At 34.9% G+C, this 18584-nt stretch overlaps 1 long non-coding RNA gene across 4 annotated transcripts; it reads left to right on the forward strand.

The window, feature by feature from the left end:
- Window positions 1-3049: 3049 nt before the first annotated feature.
- LOC110704173 lies at window positions 3050-6862 on the forward strand. Of its 4 annotated transcripts, none has more exons than XR_002507870.1 (3): window positions 3050-5814; window positions 6280-6362; window positions 6466-6862. It is a non-coding gene; the product is annotated as an uncharacterized LOC110704173 (long non-coding RNA). The 4 variants fall into 4 exon arrangements; XR_002507869.1 differs by having other exon boundaries at window positions 3053-5018; window positions 5541-6362; XR_002507867.1 differs by having other exon boundaries at window positions 3051-6362.
- Window positions 6863-18584: the final 11722 nt, after the last annotated feature.

Raw genomic sequence — 18584 nt, forward strand, 5'->3', positions numbered from 1 at the left:
CTATTATCTATCAATAATTAGTTTTCAAACTAATAATTTCAATATATTTAGTTAAATTTATATTTGACGTCTTGATTATGCATGTCGGTAGAATCTTACGATTCTACGATTCGATTTTACGATTCGATTCTGATAGCCCCTTCCGATTCAAAGTAGAATCCCGATTTTAATAACTTTGGTCACATAACACTTTATTACTTCGTTAAGAAAGGGAAAGAGAACGCCAATACTAGTCCCTGTCACCACCTACTTTATAGAGGGTCGCGCGTAACCCCAATTGGCCATAAATTAAAACAGAATGTCCCTAGTATATACACCCCTCAGTAATACCCAGTGATTAGGAGGAAGACTAACAACCATATACAATAATTTAAACCAACTAGTAACAACCATAACTACTGGTGGGCAACCTGTTCTTCACTCTTTCGGGTTTCATTTCCCTTCTTAAATTAAATTTCACTGTACAATTTATTAATATATTGTCCGATCACATTGCATACGAGTATTGCACAAATCAATTTAATCCCAAGTAACAACATTTCTATTCCAGTATTATCAAAACATAGTCATCCTACATGGCAAACAAACTATCAATCACATATAATCCATCATCCAATTCCCAAGATTTTTTTTTTTAAAAAACTAGCTCATACGATAACAAATAATCAAATTTTTCGAAAATACATAAATTAGTACACAAAATAGAAAACTCGTATATAATATGATTCCATAATATCATACGATATCACACTCATCACCTATAATTACATAAGCACGTATTTGACACACAGTATTTCAATACAATTTCCTAACGGGATTCTAGAGATGATGGACATTGAAAATTATTACCTAGATCGTGCGTAAAACTCAAGGTAATTAACCTCCGAAACGTTCACCTAGTAGCCTCCGTCTACAATTAAACAAAGAAATAACCTAAATTAGATAGTTGTACGACTAACGGAAAAAAAATGAGCGTAAAATTTATGGGAATTCTACATGGTAACCTCAATGTTTCCATTTTTCTAAGTGGAAGACGAAGTTTTTTCCAACTCTCTTAAGTGGCCCCAAGGTTTTGAAGAATTATGCATAGTGCCCATTTTTTTATTTTTTGGCTAACTTTTTTAGCTTTTGGTCGGCCATAAGTAAAAAACATTAAAAAAAAAAAAAAAAGAAAACCACCGGCCAGCCACCCACGGTAGCCCACAAGTGTCATACCCACTGCCCCCAACGCCGGCGGGCCTAACCCCCTTACCTGACGGTGCCGGCGCGGCCTGAACCCCCTCCCTCGACGTCTGCGCCACCCCGACCCCCTCGCTTCCCCTTCCCTAATTAATCCCGTAACCCCAACCCTCACCAATAAAAAACCCTTAAAAGAAGCTGGAAAAGTCCGACTGCCCCTCCTCAAACACACAAAACCCTAGCAGTGACCTTTTCAAGGTGTAGGGGAGGGGCGGTCAGACTTTTTTGGCCAATTTTTGGGGTTTTCGAAGGGTGGAGGTTGGGACTTTGGGTTACGGGTTTGGCCTGTTTAGGGTCGGGTTACGGTGGTTGGGGAAGGGAGGGTGGTCGGGGTGGCACAGACAGCCCAGGCAGCAATGGAGTTTGCACAATTTCAACACTGGTGTAACCACCATACACCTTTTAACATGACTTATTTAGATATAGTGAATTGCAATTAAATTATCAACCACATTCTTTCATGTAACATATCAGCACATATAGACAAGAATTAAGCGATTTATTAAATCTCAATAACATTCATAGAGTCGGCCAAATTTCAAACCAAATAATGCATCAATTTAACATTAGATTATAAATTTGCGCAGTGTTTTTGTGATTTCACTATCATTCAACTATGTCATTACTATACTTGACTAAAATAATCACAGGAAAATAAGATCTTTGTTCTCCATAAATAAAATAGATAGAAAATTGAAAGAATTTTATTGCGTTAAATAATAATCATAAAATACCAAAGTATAATATGTTAATCAAAATTATTTTATTGCAAACCAAAGGAGAATGGAAATCGTTTTTTTTTTAAACAAAAAAAATAGTACTAAACAGCTCAATAAACTATTAGTTACAAATAACCAAAACTATAGTTTCTAGTCATAAGAACTAGCTTTTATTTGTAAAATTTTAACCAAATAAACTAAACGCAACTTTTTTTTTAAAAAAAAATATTCAATCATTATTTTTCCCTTGAGTCTCACGAGCTTCACTTTCCTGGGGCTCATCCTCCTCATCATCATCTAGGTTATAGTCAAGGTCTCGCTTGGCGTCCATCGTTGCCTTCTCAAGGTAGTCCACCATACAGTAGGGATCCATCTTCCATCATAATAATATTTATCATTTGGTTCACCATTAATGTATAAATCAACATACTTCTTTTTAAGTTGAGCAAAGGGTCCCTTCCCAATTAACGTGTGTAGAAGAATTTGAGATCATCTCTCTGGAGTAAGGTAATCAGATTGGCCCTCAAGTACATTGTAATGGAAGTGTTCAATGCAGAGATTTAAACAGTGCACGTAATGTCGAATGTTTTCATTATAATTCATACAAATCATGTAAGGAGAATCAGGTAATACATGTGTACTCTTCCTAGCACTCGACTTTCTTGCAGTTTTACGTACTCGTACCATCTAATAAAAGAAAATAAATAACCACATAATAAGTATAAAATAAAAGTACTATAAAACACATAAATCCCTTATCGTGATTCTCACAATCACGGCTTTCCTAAGCTTAACTCAATTTACAAACTTATAAACAAGTTTTAAACCTAAGTTTTAAATTTAATTCATTTTAGTCCCTAAATTTTGAAAAATCACTATTACAAAGTTGGGCTTAAGTAACATCAATTGGTAACATTTTAAAAATTTCATGATTATTTGATTTTTAAGTAACACTTTTGTAACATTTTGATAGTAGGTAACATTTTTTGTAACACTTTAATATTAGGTAACACTTTATATTAACACTTTAATATTAGGTATTACTTGGTTGTAACACGTAGTTGTAAAACTTAATTTGATATAAATAAAAAAGACCCTCACAAGTTACAATCTATCTTCCTCCCTTGTATTTCTCGGTTTCTCCATCAACCTTTCTCTTTTTTTTGAATTTGCACCTCGACACCTCTTTTTCACCGCTACCCCCATCTCGCTCCTGGTGCTGCACTATAACCCCCGTTCACCGCAGCCTACCTCCATCGCAACCTGTGCTCCAAACCAAAGATGTATAAAACACTCCGTGCTCCAGTGATTGCCACCTCCAAAGAGGCAAAGATAGCGATTGGCACCTCTAGGCTTCCATCATCGGCGACTTCTATCTTAAAGTTTAGGTTCGGCTTCCATCATCGCTCCCTCTCCCTTTCCATTATTAACAAGAAGTTGAGTTAGCTAACCTTAGGGTTTCAATTCCTTCTCTCTAATCTTGTTGATGATTTCTTAAATTGACGTTTAATTTTCCATTTAACATGTTTAATTTCACTATTTTCATACTCAATTTTACATGCATCTGAATTGGTCGAATTATTTTGATAAAATTGGGATTTTTGTTTTTTCTTCTTTTCATTTATTGCTGATTTGATTTACCTTGTAATTTAATCTTTGCTGACTAATCTAACCAATTTAAGGTTTGTATTTTTCTTTTCTGAATTTAATCTTCTTAAGTTTGTCAAGGATCCAAGTAATTGTGGGCAAAAATCAAAGGCAATGCTAGTTATAATCGGAGGAATAATATTTGATATTCAATCTAATGCATGTCACTATTCCTGCTACTGTCAAAACCACCACTCCTTAGGTTTGCTATTTTATTTTTATTTTTTTATATATTAATCTCTAATTATTGAATTGGGTTAATTTTATTTGTTTGAGTTAATTAACATTCTAGCGTCAATACTTGTGTCAAGCTTTGACGATGTTAGTCGAATTAAGTGATGGCTGAATATCTATATTGATTTATGGAATTCCTTGATTTATTGAATTTGTATTCTAGAAATTTGAGAAAATTTCCGATATAATTTCATAAACTATGGACTTATGACATTTTAGCTATCATTGAAGATGTCAATTCTCTATTTGATATAAATGGACTAATTGATGAGCTTTAAGCAAACAAGATCTTGATGGTTTTTCTGTTAATCCTGGTGATTATATTGTGAATTATTTGTTGATTGATATTTTTGACTTGGACAATTAACATTATAGAATGAGGTGACCAATTATATATATGTGACCAATTTTATGTTTACATATATATATGACCAATTTTGAGTTCAAATCTTATTGAATGACACTTAATCCAAACAAATCCATATTAGTTAGATACAAGAGTATAGCGGGCAAGACCGAGGTTGCAAATATAATTATGCAATACCTTGACTATTTGGTTAATTCATCGTGCCCTTACCTTCAGTGGATTGGTGAGCTTGGTGATTTGTCTATTTGGTTAATTCATCTTGCCCTTACCTACAGTGGATTGGTGAGATTGTAGGTAAGAGTTCAATGTAGATAATTGATTTGTCTTCATGCCTTAATTGTGTATTCAACTCTCACATTTGAATTCATAAAAAAGAGTTTTATGAGGAAAGAAAAAAAGAGCATTTAATTTAAATAAAACAAAGATGACTTTATACTTAAATTACTCCAAACCCCCCCCCCCCTCTACGAATATAGAGAGCATCTCTTGTTTGTTATATATTTGCTATTGACAAGTAAGTACTTCTAGAAATTGTGAATTTTATAGCCACTTTTGTAGTTCAATGCTTGTCCTAGTGTAAGGGATATTTTACCTTATAACTCCAAATTGATTGTATAGTGGCTACATACATATCATGAATCATTGTACTTGTTCTTTATGTAGCTTTTGTTTTTCTTTCAAACCTAAACTGTCTTATATTTTTAAGCTTTATGAATCATGCATTTCATTCTAGACTTTTCCGTTATCTCTTTGCCTTTTTTCTTTTGGTCAAGGTTTGGACGGACTATGGACTAGTGGGAATGTTTGATACGGTGAGTAAAAGAAAGTGATTATATTTTTTGAAACTAATTTCTCATTTTATTTCTTTCCATTTTTTCAGTTTTGATGCTTATATCTTCTAAAAAAATTTCCACTTTTGGCTTATATTTAATTCTGTAAATTTGATGCTGTAGTTTTGATGCTTATATTTTCTGAAAATAATTTTCCCATTTATTAATTCTTCAAATTCCCACAGATGATTAGGATCACATAGTTTGTTATTTGTAGCCTGACAACCTGATATTATGTCGGATGCCAAGGCTATTTCCGACATTAATCATGGCTCTTATGATGCCATATTGCCATGAGAACTTCCTAAATGCATGTGACTTGTTGAAAGTATATATAAAGTCTACTCTTATACTCTTAGTTCTAATATTCATTGTATAATTTTTTACCATTTGGGTTGTGATATCAGTATTTTTAATACTCTCTTTCCTGCCATTTAGAAATTTAATGTAGTAACATTTATTTTCTTTGTACTAATTTCTTAAAACAAGTATTTCTTGTTCTAGGGAGATTGAATGGTATGACAAAGTAAAGTGTGAAAAGTAGCTGGGTTTCAGCAAGGGTTCCTATGGCAAGAAAGAGGGAAAGGAATATTGGCTGGTAAAATAATAATGGGTCTCCTCGTCTGTTTTTGTTAGATAAATAAAAATTTTCTTTCTTTATTTATGTGTGGATATTGCTAAAGTGGAGTAAGAGAAAGTGGGAGAAGAAAATGAAATTGTGGTGTTGTTTGATAACGGTAGTTGGTGAGTTGCTGCTACTCAATTTGAGTGTTTATGGGTATGCTTTCTTTTCATATATACTCTCATTTATATTAAATTTAGAGTCAAAATTTCATATACTTATTAGACTCTATTATCGATTTGGTTATTTTGATCTGGTTGTATAGGTTAGGATATTTTGGATTTTTAAATGTTACAAGGCTTGGTTAATGATAGATAAGTATATACTAACATGAATAATTCTATAATTGGAATGTTATTTTTAGACAGTCGTGAATAGAAAAAGAGCGATTATGAAAATTTTTCTATTCTATATTTTGTTTGAATTGATGCATAAATTTTATGTTCTGGGTTTTCTCTAGTATAATAACTCTATATTATTTTATGTCCAGGATCAATATGTTAGTTAAAGTCTCAATTACTTAGCTCATTAATTTATGTATATGTTTCTTAACCTCTCGTGCAAATGAAGCTTTAATGGCTATCACATTATATGTAAACAATCATTATCCTGAATAACCAGGTTATACAGGGTTCATTGTCGCCAATGGATCATGTAAGAATGTAAGCAGTTGGTTCAGTGTCGCCATTGGATCATGTAAGAATGTAAGCAGTTGGTGCAGTATCATTTTCTAGCATAAGTTAGTCGTAACAAGTTGGTTTTTTTTAGCTAAGTGGATTGTTCATTTTCTTTTGGTTGTGTATGCAGGAACTCAACATGGCTAAAGACAGAACATGTGCAACTCCTTATATGAGATTACATTGGTAGATGAAATCATGTCTTTCTTTTCATGATGCCTTGTCTAAAGCAAAGAGCTGTATGCTGCTGTTGCTGTCATTGTTACTGCTGACTACTGCTGTTACGGTGATCTCCTGTTGTAATTGATGTCTGCTACTACTACCGAGCTAGCTACAAGATGCTATTGTCTTCAATTATTAATGATGTTTGTTTGCAACTACGTTGATTGTGATTTTGCCTATTCTGTTTGGAATTTGGTGGCGAAGTTGATATTTTATTTTTATTTTTTATTATTAGATTGTTTAGCGAGATAAAAAAATGGTGTTTATGGTTTTTTTTTTGGGAAGGATATATGAAATTTTATCAATTCCAATTATTATTTATCGTATATTTTAATTACACGTTTGTGTCATGGTTGTACATTTTAATATACAAGTGATACATAATGTCAAATATAGTGATACTTAATGTCAAAAGATGATTGTAAAATGTTACCTAATAATCGATAAGGTGTTATATTAGTTTGCAAAAGTGATACATAAAGTATGATAAAGTGTTACTATATGATTGGAAAATGTTACTAGAGATAATTAAGTGTTACATAAGAATTAAAAAGTAACACTATATAAATGATACTAATAATATAAAAAGTGTTACATAAGATGTTTTATAGTAACACTTTTATCATATGTTACCCAAAGTGTTACATAAGACCTTAGGTAACATGGACGGATGTATCACCCACTAAAGTGTTACCTATTGTCTATAATAACACTTATACCATTTTATATAACACTTTTAGGGTGTTACTTAAGGTTAATTATGTACTAGTGAATCTTGGCTCTACATACCAATTTGTAACACCCCCAAAATTCGAGTCTTTTTAAAACAATAAGAGTAACCTTTTAAATTTCACAACCCAACCGTCGAACTCTGGGAGTGTTACTGCTACACTTATTTTCCGTAAAAAATAAATTCAAAGCAAAACGAAATACTATTTAATAAACTAAGTGGTCTAAGTGGTGGCAAAAAGAAATAGTCATTACATCAAAAGTGCAAATTATTTTAAAACAATAGTTAAAAAGGGAATAATTTAATTCGAAAATAAACTGAATTGTCTTAGCTACGTGATTATTCTAACATCTCCTTACACGTAACCGAGTACCGTCTTACCAATCTGCAAAATAAATCAGAAACAAGAAAAGAGAGAAAACACCCAAAATCAGATAAACTAAGTAATTCCAACTCCATCCCGTAAAATAAATAATTTTAGTTCGAAAATATTTTATACATAATATAGTCTCATAAACATTATAATACTCAACCAAAATCAATTTGTCACATAACACTTTTTTACTTAGTTAAGAAAGGGAAAGAGAACGCCAGTACTAGTCCCTGTCACCACCTACTTTACAGAGGGTCGCTCGTAACCGTAATTGACCATAAATTAAAACAGAATGTCCCTAGTATGAACACCCCTCACTAATACCCAGTGATTAGGAGAAAGACTAACATCAATATACAATAATTTAAACTAACTAGTAGCAACCATAACTACTGGTGGTGTAGACACCCATTTGTGTCTCCCCAAAAACCGAACCCAGTGATGAGTACTTTTCACGTCGAATCATAACCGAATGAAGTGAAAGTGTGGAAAGTTTAGTGTTGCGGATAGTTTTTTTATTTCTTTTCTCTTCTCTCTGTTTTTGAAAACTTATTTTAAGAAAACAGCCAATCCAGTTTGATTGTTCCATGATATGGGTCCAATAGTAGTGTAGTTGGATGGGGCTTGCAAAGACCTTTCCAACGATATATTATAAGCCAAATTCCGATGAATATTGAGGAAGATATGACCAATTTACTAAACTGGACCTGGTTTGAGCCTTATATACGGCCCAATGATCTAGGGGAGGGCCTAATATGATTTATCATTCCTAATGCAATTAGGAATGGTTTTAGTCTTCTAGATTCTTCTAGAACGTTCTTTTCATTCCTAATTCAATTAGCATTGATAAATTGACTTTTGTTGACTTTTCAGAGTTTTAATTAAAATCAAAAAGCATTTTTGAGGAAAATATACGATTTTATCCTCCAGTACGGCAAACTTATCTGATTTTCGAAAACGCGTTAAAAACATGCTTGGCTCCTGACTCCAGGCAGTGGCGCCTGGAACCAAGCCTGGCGCCAGCCATTGGCGCCTGGTGCTAGCCATTGGCGCCTGGCGCCAGGGTTGGCGCCAGCTCTGTTTTTTGTACGCTAGACTCTGTTTTGTTAATTTATCTTTTTGGCTGATTTTCTCTATAAATAACGTATTAAAAACTCCGTTTTCATTCACCAGATTTCATCGATTCTTATTTTAAAACCAATTTTCCATTCTCTCTTATTCTTTCAATTCACCAATTCTCATCAACAATCAGTTCTAATTAGCATTCACTTACAATCAGTTTTCATTCAATTAATTCACTAATTTCCTTAATCAATTAATTAATTCATCTCTCTCTTTTCAAATATTGCTTTTTTACATACAAAATTCCGCATTCGCAAGATCTAGAAACACCAAGCCATATTCGAAGTTGCCTTCGCCCTAGACGTGAAATGTTTAATTTCTGAGGGTTTGGTTCCAAATCTCTCTTTCAATTATTTAATTTAATTGTTTTGTTTATTATTTTCCTTGAAGTTACTAACGTGTGTATTTTGTTATTAGAAAGAGGTACGAGGCATCAAAATAAGCGCTTTGATGGTTTTAATTGATATTATGATGTAGAAATCATGTTTATCATGTTATTATGATGTTCCTAGTATCATGTCTAGGGTAACTTTAATATTAAATATGATTGTTACGATGCTTCCTACGTTCTTCCTAATATTTATGATTGTTAGTGTCATGTTAGGGTTAAAGATATGATTTTTATTGCTTAGTGACATGCTAGGGTTTGTTACTAATCTTGTTAGTATCATGTCTAGGATCTTGCTATTTCTATTATGCTTTAACATGATTTATGATTATTTTATAATTGTTTTGATTATGATCATAATTTTATTATTGCTATAATTATTATGATTAATATGATTATTATTATTATTATTATTATTATTTTTATTATTATAATTATTATTCATGATATTGATTATTAATTGTGTTGCTTGATATTTATTTGTTATTGCTTGATCACACTTTTTATGCATGTTTAAAGGGAATTTGGTACTTGTAATCATGCTTAATAAGATATTAATAATCTTATTTAGGGTTAATTTGATTATAATTTCAAGTGATCGCCAATAATAGGTTTATTTGCGCATTAAATTCAACCAACATAGATAAACAGGTTTAGATTTAATCCTATTGATTGCATGTTAATTAAAAAGCGCACATGAATACGGTCAGAATAAAGTAGAGGCTTATTATTAGGGCAGATTCAATCTCTTTTAGGTTAGATTTGTACCCTCATCCCCGAACCCTTATTTGGTTCAAGACCTTATGGAGTTGACGATCTCCTGGATCGTTAAGGGGTGTAACCTTAACCTCGTGAACGGTTTACAAGTTCCTACAACTTGTTGGCGACTCTTTTGCTCTATCTTCTTTCCCTTTGGACGCCACCGTACTTTAATGTATGATCACAGTGGGGTTCAAGTTAGGGGATTAACGCTTGAAATTTATTCCCTACAGTTTTTGGCGACTCCATTGGGGAGGATTTCTATTTTAATTCCTGAATTTGTTTCGGCAATGATTTAGAATGAGTGGATCAGACTCAAAACGTTCTAAGTATTTCATGTGCGTAATTTTGATTAACATTATTGTCATATGCATAAAAAAGATCTCATTGGAAAGACCATCCGTAATGAGTTAAAAACATAGGATTTTACACGTAGGAAATTTGAGAAATATCTTTCACAACTAGGACCAAAATAACACCGCGCGAAACTGAAAAATTTTATCGAGCACAGAAAGCTGCTGAGGCATGTGGGAAGTAGCGCCAGGGGCCAGAGCTTGGCGCCAGACTTTTAGCCGTAGCGCAAGACGCTAGTATTGGCGCCAGGCGCTACAATTAAAAACTGGCGCCAGTCTCTGATTGCTGGCGCCAACCTCCCCCAATACCGAGCCAGAAATATGCGTTCTAATTTCGACCGATTTTTCGTATTGTTTGCTCGATCCTACTTCCTGATTGAATTTTTTCTCACTTTTCTGAAACCCATATGTGTTCTACATATGGACATAACCCTATGGGAATTCATGCTCTATCTATCCGATTGAACGCTCCGTGCAACAAAGGGTACATCCGAGATGAATTCACCAAACCATGGAAGTGAGTTTTTTCTAAAACTCGCGGTGTCCCATCCACTCGCGCCAACCCTTCACGGTTAGGCTTCCGCGCGGTGTATCCGGACAATTAACCATGGACCCTCTATTGACTAAAACATATCCTGAACTTTAGAGAACTAGAGCCATGGTTAGGTTGCAAACTCATTGCATCATATTGTGCCTACTTGACTCATTGTACATTATTTGTTGTTCATATATTCTATGTTTCTCTTAACCGTTTGTTTCACTTGTGTTGAGATTAAATAAATTAATGACTTGAAGAACTTTGCCTAATTAATTAATTAATTAATTAATTAATTTGAGTCGATAAAGTCTAATATTTTAATCGGAATTGACCTAGTACGACTTTAGGCATACCCCAGTTGATTAATAACACCGAAAACAGTCCCAGATTGAAGCTCCAATATTGGCGCCAAAGTCTGAGCTGTAGCGCCACACTGTGGAGTGTGGCGCCTGGCGACAACTCTGTCGTCTGGCGCCAAGCTACACAGTGTGACGCCAGTCCTGTCGTTTGGCCGACAGTTCGGGTTATTGGTCGAGTCATCACCTAGTGTATAATTAACCAGTTTGCTAATTAATTCGGTTGATTTTCGTTGTCGAGTCATTAATTGAGTCTAGTCACATAGTCTAGCCACATGGTCATGACATGAGTCTTAACATATCACCTACACTCACTAGTCTTAGCACACACTTCGAGTATATGTCACCATGACCATGTTTTAGGTTCATGCATGAGTCGGTCTTTTCCGTCATTTGAGTTGGGGGTAAATTCTATTCCTAATTCTTCTTATCCCTCCATCTATATCATTCTCCTTCACATTCCATTCCAATCTTTCTTCACTTCCTCCATCCATTCCATGTTGAATAAAGTTTGAGTCAAATAATTAACAATGAATATCCCCAAATTCCTTTTCCACAGTACTTGGTCGAGGAGAGAAGGGCGATTAATCAAGGACAACCTCTTTATTCAAGTCTCGCTTTTTGATAAACCGATTTGTCAAAAGAGGAAGGCTAAGAAGATAATGGCAACTCGAGAGGAAGTTAATGAACTTAGAAGTCAATTGAATAACGTGACTGAGACATTGAAGCTACTCACACTCAAGATCGATGATCCTGTGCAGCAACAACAAATGAACCTCATGCAAGAGAGTCTAAGTAAGCTATCTAGTGACTATAAATTTCAGGGCATGAGTTCACAAGGGGTCTCGCTGGATAAGGAACTTCTTCCGCATAAGTTCAACGCAACTGACATCCCTAAATTCAAGGCAACAGATAACCCTTACTTACATTTAAGAGCTTTTGAAACTATAATGAGCATTAAGGGTATCGATAAGAAGGTTTTCCCCTCTCTGTTCCCACTATCTCTTGAAACCGTTTGCCAACAATGGTTCTTCTCCCTTGACAAGGAGAAAACCTCTACCTGGGAATCGATAGTAAACGCTTTCGTTGATAGGTACAAGTGCAATATCCAAGTTGAAACCGACCATAGACAACTCGAGATGCTAAGACAAAAAGAGAATGAAGGCTTTACTTCTTTCTTTAACAAATGGAGAGAAACTTCCGCCAAGATGATTGAGGTCCCCACCGAAAAGGAGTCTGTGAGGATGTTTATCAAGAATCTCCAAGAAAAGTATTCAAAGCATTTAAAATATCAACACAATCTGAATACTTTCAAGGCCGTTTATGACATCGGAATTGAAATCGAAGATGACCTCGCAAAGCAAAAAGCTACTAACAATAGTAACCACGGTGGCTGGAAAGGAAAGAAAAACGACAATCCTTCTTCTTCCGAAAACTCCCACTCTAGTAATAATGTTAGTACCTTTGACCATAATGGTGTCTTAGCTATGGACAATCAAGGATCTAAAAGGAAACCCAGGCAAGAGTTCACACCCATTGGAATGACCTACGATGCTGCTTTCGATCGTCTCTATGCTCGAGGATTAATCAAACCTATTGGTCCTACCGAGGATCCAACACCAGAAAATCGATCTTCGAGATGGAATCCAAAATCCTATTGCAAGTATCATCGAGGGCGCGGACATACTACTGATGAATGCTACAGGTTTCAAAATCTCATTCAAGATCTCATAGAAGCAAACAAGATCCCATTGCCTCTAGCTAGCGAGAAGACTGGGTGATGATGAAGCGAACAACACTAGACAAGAGGCGAGCTGCAACGCAAGATTTGATTACCTATTTTTCTATTTCTTTTTCATTTTTTCCTTTCCCTAATAAGTCTAGCATAGGCACCTTTCTTTTCCCTTAGATTATTTTTGTAGGTTCTTTATTTCTTTTCCTTTAATAAAATGAGCATTTATTTCCTTAGATGATCATTTCATTATATTGTATTAAAAAAAAAATCCATGTCGAATTAAGCATAGGGTATACCAATGATTTGAGGCACCCCTTGTAGCCACATCATATCACCTTTCACCCTTCAAATATGCGATCCTTTCTTCATAAACCACTTTGAGCCTCGTCTAACGATAGACCTTTCTTTCTTCAACCTACATCTACTTAACCTTGGGATGGGATGGTGCGCAGCTTATGCAATTTTCAAAGAACAAGGCTTGAGTGATTTCAAAATATTAAAAAAGCAAAAAACTAAAAATAAATAAAAGTTTACAAAAGGGCAAGTGTTCCAATGTCTTTGATATGAAAATATCTTCGATAAGAACACGTCTCAGATTGCGTCTCTTATCGAGTGCTCGGTACCGTGCCTGAGAAACATGAATGCCAAGTGAGTGATAGACCGCATGATCGGGATTGCCCACGCTTATAAAGATAAAATAGATGCTAAAGCAAAAGATAAAAGAGCGCTAAAAAATAGTAGAAACTCAAGCATTAAAATATAAAAATTCAAAAGCAAGTTGCACACCTTGGGGGCTTATCTAGGGTCTTGAGCCTGTTATCCCCTTCTTCTTCAACCTTTAGCCTAACCACATTACAACCCTTAAAAAGAACTTTTTGAGGTATACACACACTTGTGCGAGGTTCGGCTAGAGCTACGTTCGGCCTAATTCCTAACGGATACGTAGGCAACCTCACATCGAGGTGCGGCCGTAATAAACACGCATTCATATTCACATTCACACACTTTCACCATGATCATATCAAGGGATCTCCTATGCTCATCCCTATTCACTTAGAGCTAGACTTGGGGGCCTGATCCTTATATCATTAGCTTACCTAGCCTAACAGTCACCATCATTTGACTCTTCTTAAAATAATATCTTTCCACACACTTAGCTCTTGCGGCCTAACTTTAGTGTCACTTTCACACGCTGCACAGATACATGACCATATATACTTCCCTTAGGAACCCTTTGTCATGAAATCTTAACATAACGCTGAAGCATGCCTTGTCATATCAAAATCGCTCATTAATCATAATTGTCATTGTACATTGAAGTATGAAGTGCTTAGCCTCCGTGCCTAAGTTACCCAAATACTTTCATCATGGAGTCAACAGTTGAGATAGCCTAGGATGGATTAATCCTTGCACCTTGAGAGATAGTATCAAACAACATTTGACTAAGCTCATTCAACATGTACCTTCAAAACTTCGATTCTTTTTCGCGTCTTTCTTTTTCGGGAGAAAGTCGGTACCCTCCACAAAATGACGGAAAATTTTTGCTTTTTGCATTTTTTAGTCACATTGAGTCAACACAATGCACACACGGGTCATGAGTCACACGTGCCATTTTACTTTGAGTCGAGTCAACCTCGAGTCAGTCAATCACAGAGAGTCAAGTTTATGCCTTGAGTCGTGTCAAGTCAATGAGTTGAGTCAATCAACATTAAGCCTTAGGTCAACCCTAAGATAATTAAAAGAAATTGGAAAAGTTCTATAGTCAAAATAAATACAGGTGCAGCAGAATAGGGAAGACCCTATCACAGCGTTCGGCGACAGAGTCAATTCTTGGCGCCAGAGATATCTCAGCAACGACAGAGCTCGAAGCCTCTCAGAAAGATGATTTCGACCTCATACAACAATTTCGGGTTCCTTGGTACGCCAGTTATCCCCTATAAGCAATTTGACATGATTAGTAGTCGGCTCAATTACAATCGTAGTAAGTGATTGACCTGACAAAAAAATCGTCTCACTTAGCTTAAGCGCCTAAAACACTGGCTCATTACAATTGGTTCAAAAGGAAGCACTTAAACGACAATATTTCCAAATATGGATTGTCGCGCATTCTTATTAAACGACAAAGTTTTCCGAAAATTTGATTGTCATCCCCAACTGACAATATTTCCAAAAATGGATTGTCGTGCATCTTCTTCAACGACAATTTTTCCAAGATTGGATTGTCATCTCTGGCAAAGTTTCCAAGCGTGGATTGTCGTGCTCCTTCTTTGTTTGGAAAATTTTTCCAAGTTCGGATTGTCATACATTCATAGATCGCTGACAAGTTTTCCGAGATTGGATTGTCATACACCCAGTTTCCTGTGGAAAAATTTCCCAAAGGATTGTTGTAGGTCTTTACTCATCATAAATTTCGGCAAAGGTTCCTCAACGTGGATTGTCATTCATTTCAATAAGTGGCAAATTTTCCCGAAGTGGATTGTCGGTCGACTCTTTTTTTTTGCAAATGTTCCAAGAGGCAGATTGTCAATTGTGGCAATATTTTCCCAAAAGGATTGTCGCATAGCTTTGGCAAATTTCCAAGGTGGATTGCTTTCAAGAGTTATATTCCAAGATGTGGATTGTCGATCGTAGCAAAGTTCTTATGAAAGATTGTTATGAAGCATTGGCAACTTTTCCAAAAATTGGATTTTGGCAAATTTCCCGAGATACGGATTGCCACTTCATCGTGGATGGATTGTTACGCGGCATTGACAACTTTCCCTAAATCGGATTGTCATACATCATACAAGAGTTGTGTTGGCAACTATTCCCAAAGAAAAGAGGATTGTCATCACAGCAAAAGCACCGACATACTGGTTCATAAGCAGCAAAGCGCCGACATACTGGCATAGCAGCATTAAGGATTAAAAAGCAGTGATCTTTTCGAAGACTATCACAGCGAAAATTGGTGTCATATCAAAAAGAATCTCTTTGTTCAGAGACGCGTGAACATATCAAAAAGAATATCTTTGTTCAGAGACGAGTGAACATCGAAACAGCAAGGTGGCGTTCCCTAGATTGTGGAGAGTTGTCACAAACAACTAAGGATTGTTTCGAGAGAAATAATCTTCGATGGTATTCCCTTAGACGTGGAATATTATCAAAGCGGGGGAGGATCGTTTCAGGCGAAGCAACTTCTAAATTGGAAGCAGTTACAGGCGTAGCAGTTTTCAAGCGGGATGACATTCTCTAGCTTGCAGGAGGTCATCAAAACAATCGGTTACTTTCAAAGACGTGTGCTTGAAGGTGCAAGATACGCGTTTCTTAACTCTTTTATCTGTTTAACTAACGCTAGTTTTGCAGGTATCGGCATTACAAGAATGATTTAAGATCGCAGAACGTTCTGAATCATTCTCCGTCCCTATCGATACTTTGACTTTTGTTTTCGAAACTCGCATTTCTCCAAACTCAGTCAAAGTGGGGGCTTCTGTAGACACCCATTTGTGTCTCCCCAAAAACCGAACCCAGTGATGAGTACTTTTCACGTCGAATCATAACCGAATGAAGTGAAAGTGTGGAAAGTTTAGTGTTGCGGATAGTTTTTTTATTTCTTTTCTCTTCTCTCTGTTTTTGAAAACTTATTTTAAGAAAACAGCCAATCCAGTTTGATTGGTCTATTATATGGGTCCAATAGTAGTGTAGTTGGATGGGTCTTGCAAAGACTTTTCCAACGATATATTATAAGCCCAATTCCGATGAATATTGAGGAAGATATGGCCAATTTACTAAACTGGACCTGGTTTGAGTCTTATATACGACCCAATGATCTAGGGGAGGGCCTAATATGATTTATCATTCCTAATGCAATTAGGAATGGTTTTAGTCTTCTAGATTCTTCTAGAAGGTTCTTTTCATTCCTAATTCAATTAGCATTGATAAATTGACTTTTGTTGACTTTTCAGAGTTTTAATTAAAATCAAAAAACATTTTTGAGGAAAATATACGATTTTATCCTCCAATACGGCAAACTTATCTAATTTTCGAAAACGCGTTAAAAACATGCTTGGCGCCTGACTCCAGGCAGTAGCGCCGCCAGCCATTGGCGCCTGGTGCTAGCCATTGGCGCCTGGCGCCAATTAGCTAGGGTTGGGGCTAGCTCTGTTTTTCGTACGCTAGACTCTGTTTTGTTAATTTATCTTTTTGGTTGATTTTCTCTATAAATAACGTATTAAAAACTCCGTTTTCATTCACCAGATTTCATCGATTCTTATTTTAAAACCAGTTTTCAATTCTCTCTTATTCTTTTAATTCACCAATTCTCATCAACAATCAGTTTTAATTAGCATTCACTTACAATCAGTTTTCATTCAGTTAATTCACTAATTTCCTTAATCAATTAATTAATCCATCTCTGTCTTTTCAAAAATTGCTTTTTTACATACAAAATTCCGCATTCGCAAGATCTAGAAACACCAAGCCATATTCGAAGTTGCCTTCGCCCTAGACGTGAAAGGTTTAATTTCTGAGGGTTTGGTTCCAAATCTCTCTTTCAATTATTTAATTTAATTGTTTTGTTTATTATTTTCCTGGAAGTTACTAACTTGTGTATTTTGTTTTTAGAAAGAGGTACGAGACATCAAAGTAAGTGCTTTAATGGTTTTAATTGATATTATGATGTAGAAATCATGTTTATCATGTTATTATTATGTTCCTAGTATCATGTCTAGGGTAACTTTAATATTAAATATGATTGTTACGATGCTTCCTACGTTCATCCTAATATTTATGATTGTTAGTATCATGTTAGGGTTAAAGATATGATTTTTATTGCTTAGTGACATGCTATGGTTTGTTACTAATCTTGTTAGTATCATGCCTAGGATCTTGCTATTTCTATTATGCTTTAACATGATTTATGATTATTTTATAATTGTTTTGATTATGATCATAATTTTATTATTGATATAATTATTATGATTAATATGATTATTATTATTATTATTATTATTATTATTATTATTATTATTATTATTATTATTATTATTATTATTATTATTATTCATGATATTGATTATTAATTGTGTTGCTTGATATTTATTTGTTATTGCTTGATCACACTTTTTATGCATGTTTAAAGGGAATTCGGTACTTGTAATCATGCTTAATAAGATATTAATAATCTTATTTAGGGTTAATTTGATTATAATTTCAAGTGATCGCCAATAATAAGTTTATTTGCGCATTAAATTCAACCAACATAGATAAACAGGTTTAGAGTTAATCCTAGTGATTGCATGTTAATTAAAAAGCGCACATGAATACGATTAGAATAAAGTAGAGGCCTATTATTAGGTCAGATTTAATCTCTTTTAGGTTAGATTTGTACCTTCATCCCCGAACCCTTATTTGGTTCAAGACCTTATGAAGTTGACGATCTCCTGGATCGTTAAGGGGTGTAACCTTAACCTCGTGAACGGTTTACAAGTTCCTAAAACTTGTTGGCGACTCTTTTGCTTTATCTTCTTTCCCTTTGGACGTTACCGTACTTTAGTGTATGATCACAGTGGGGTTCAAGGTAGGGGATTAACGCTTGAAATTTATTCCCTACAGGTGGGCAACCTATTCTTCACCCTTTCGGGTTTCATTTCCCTTCTTAAATTAAATTTCACTGTACATTTTATTAGATTACATTGT

Source organism: Chenopodium quinoa, unplaced genomic scaffold, assembly GCF_001683475.1.
Source record: "Chenopodium quinoa cultivar QQ74 unplaced genomic scaffold, ASM168347v1, whole genome shotgun sequence".
Lineage (NCBI taxonomy): Eukaryota > Viridiplantae > Streptophyta > Magnoliopsida > Caryophyllales > Amaranthaceae > Chenopodium > Chenopodium quinoa.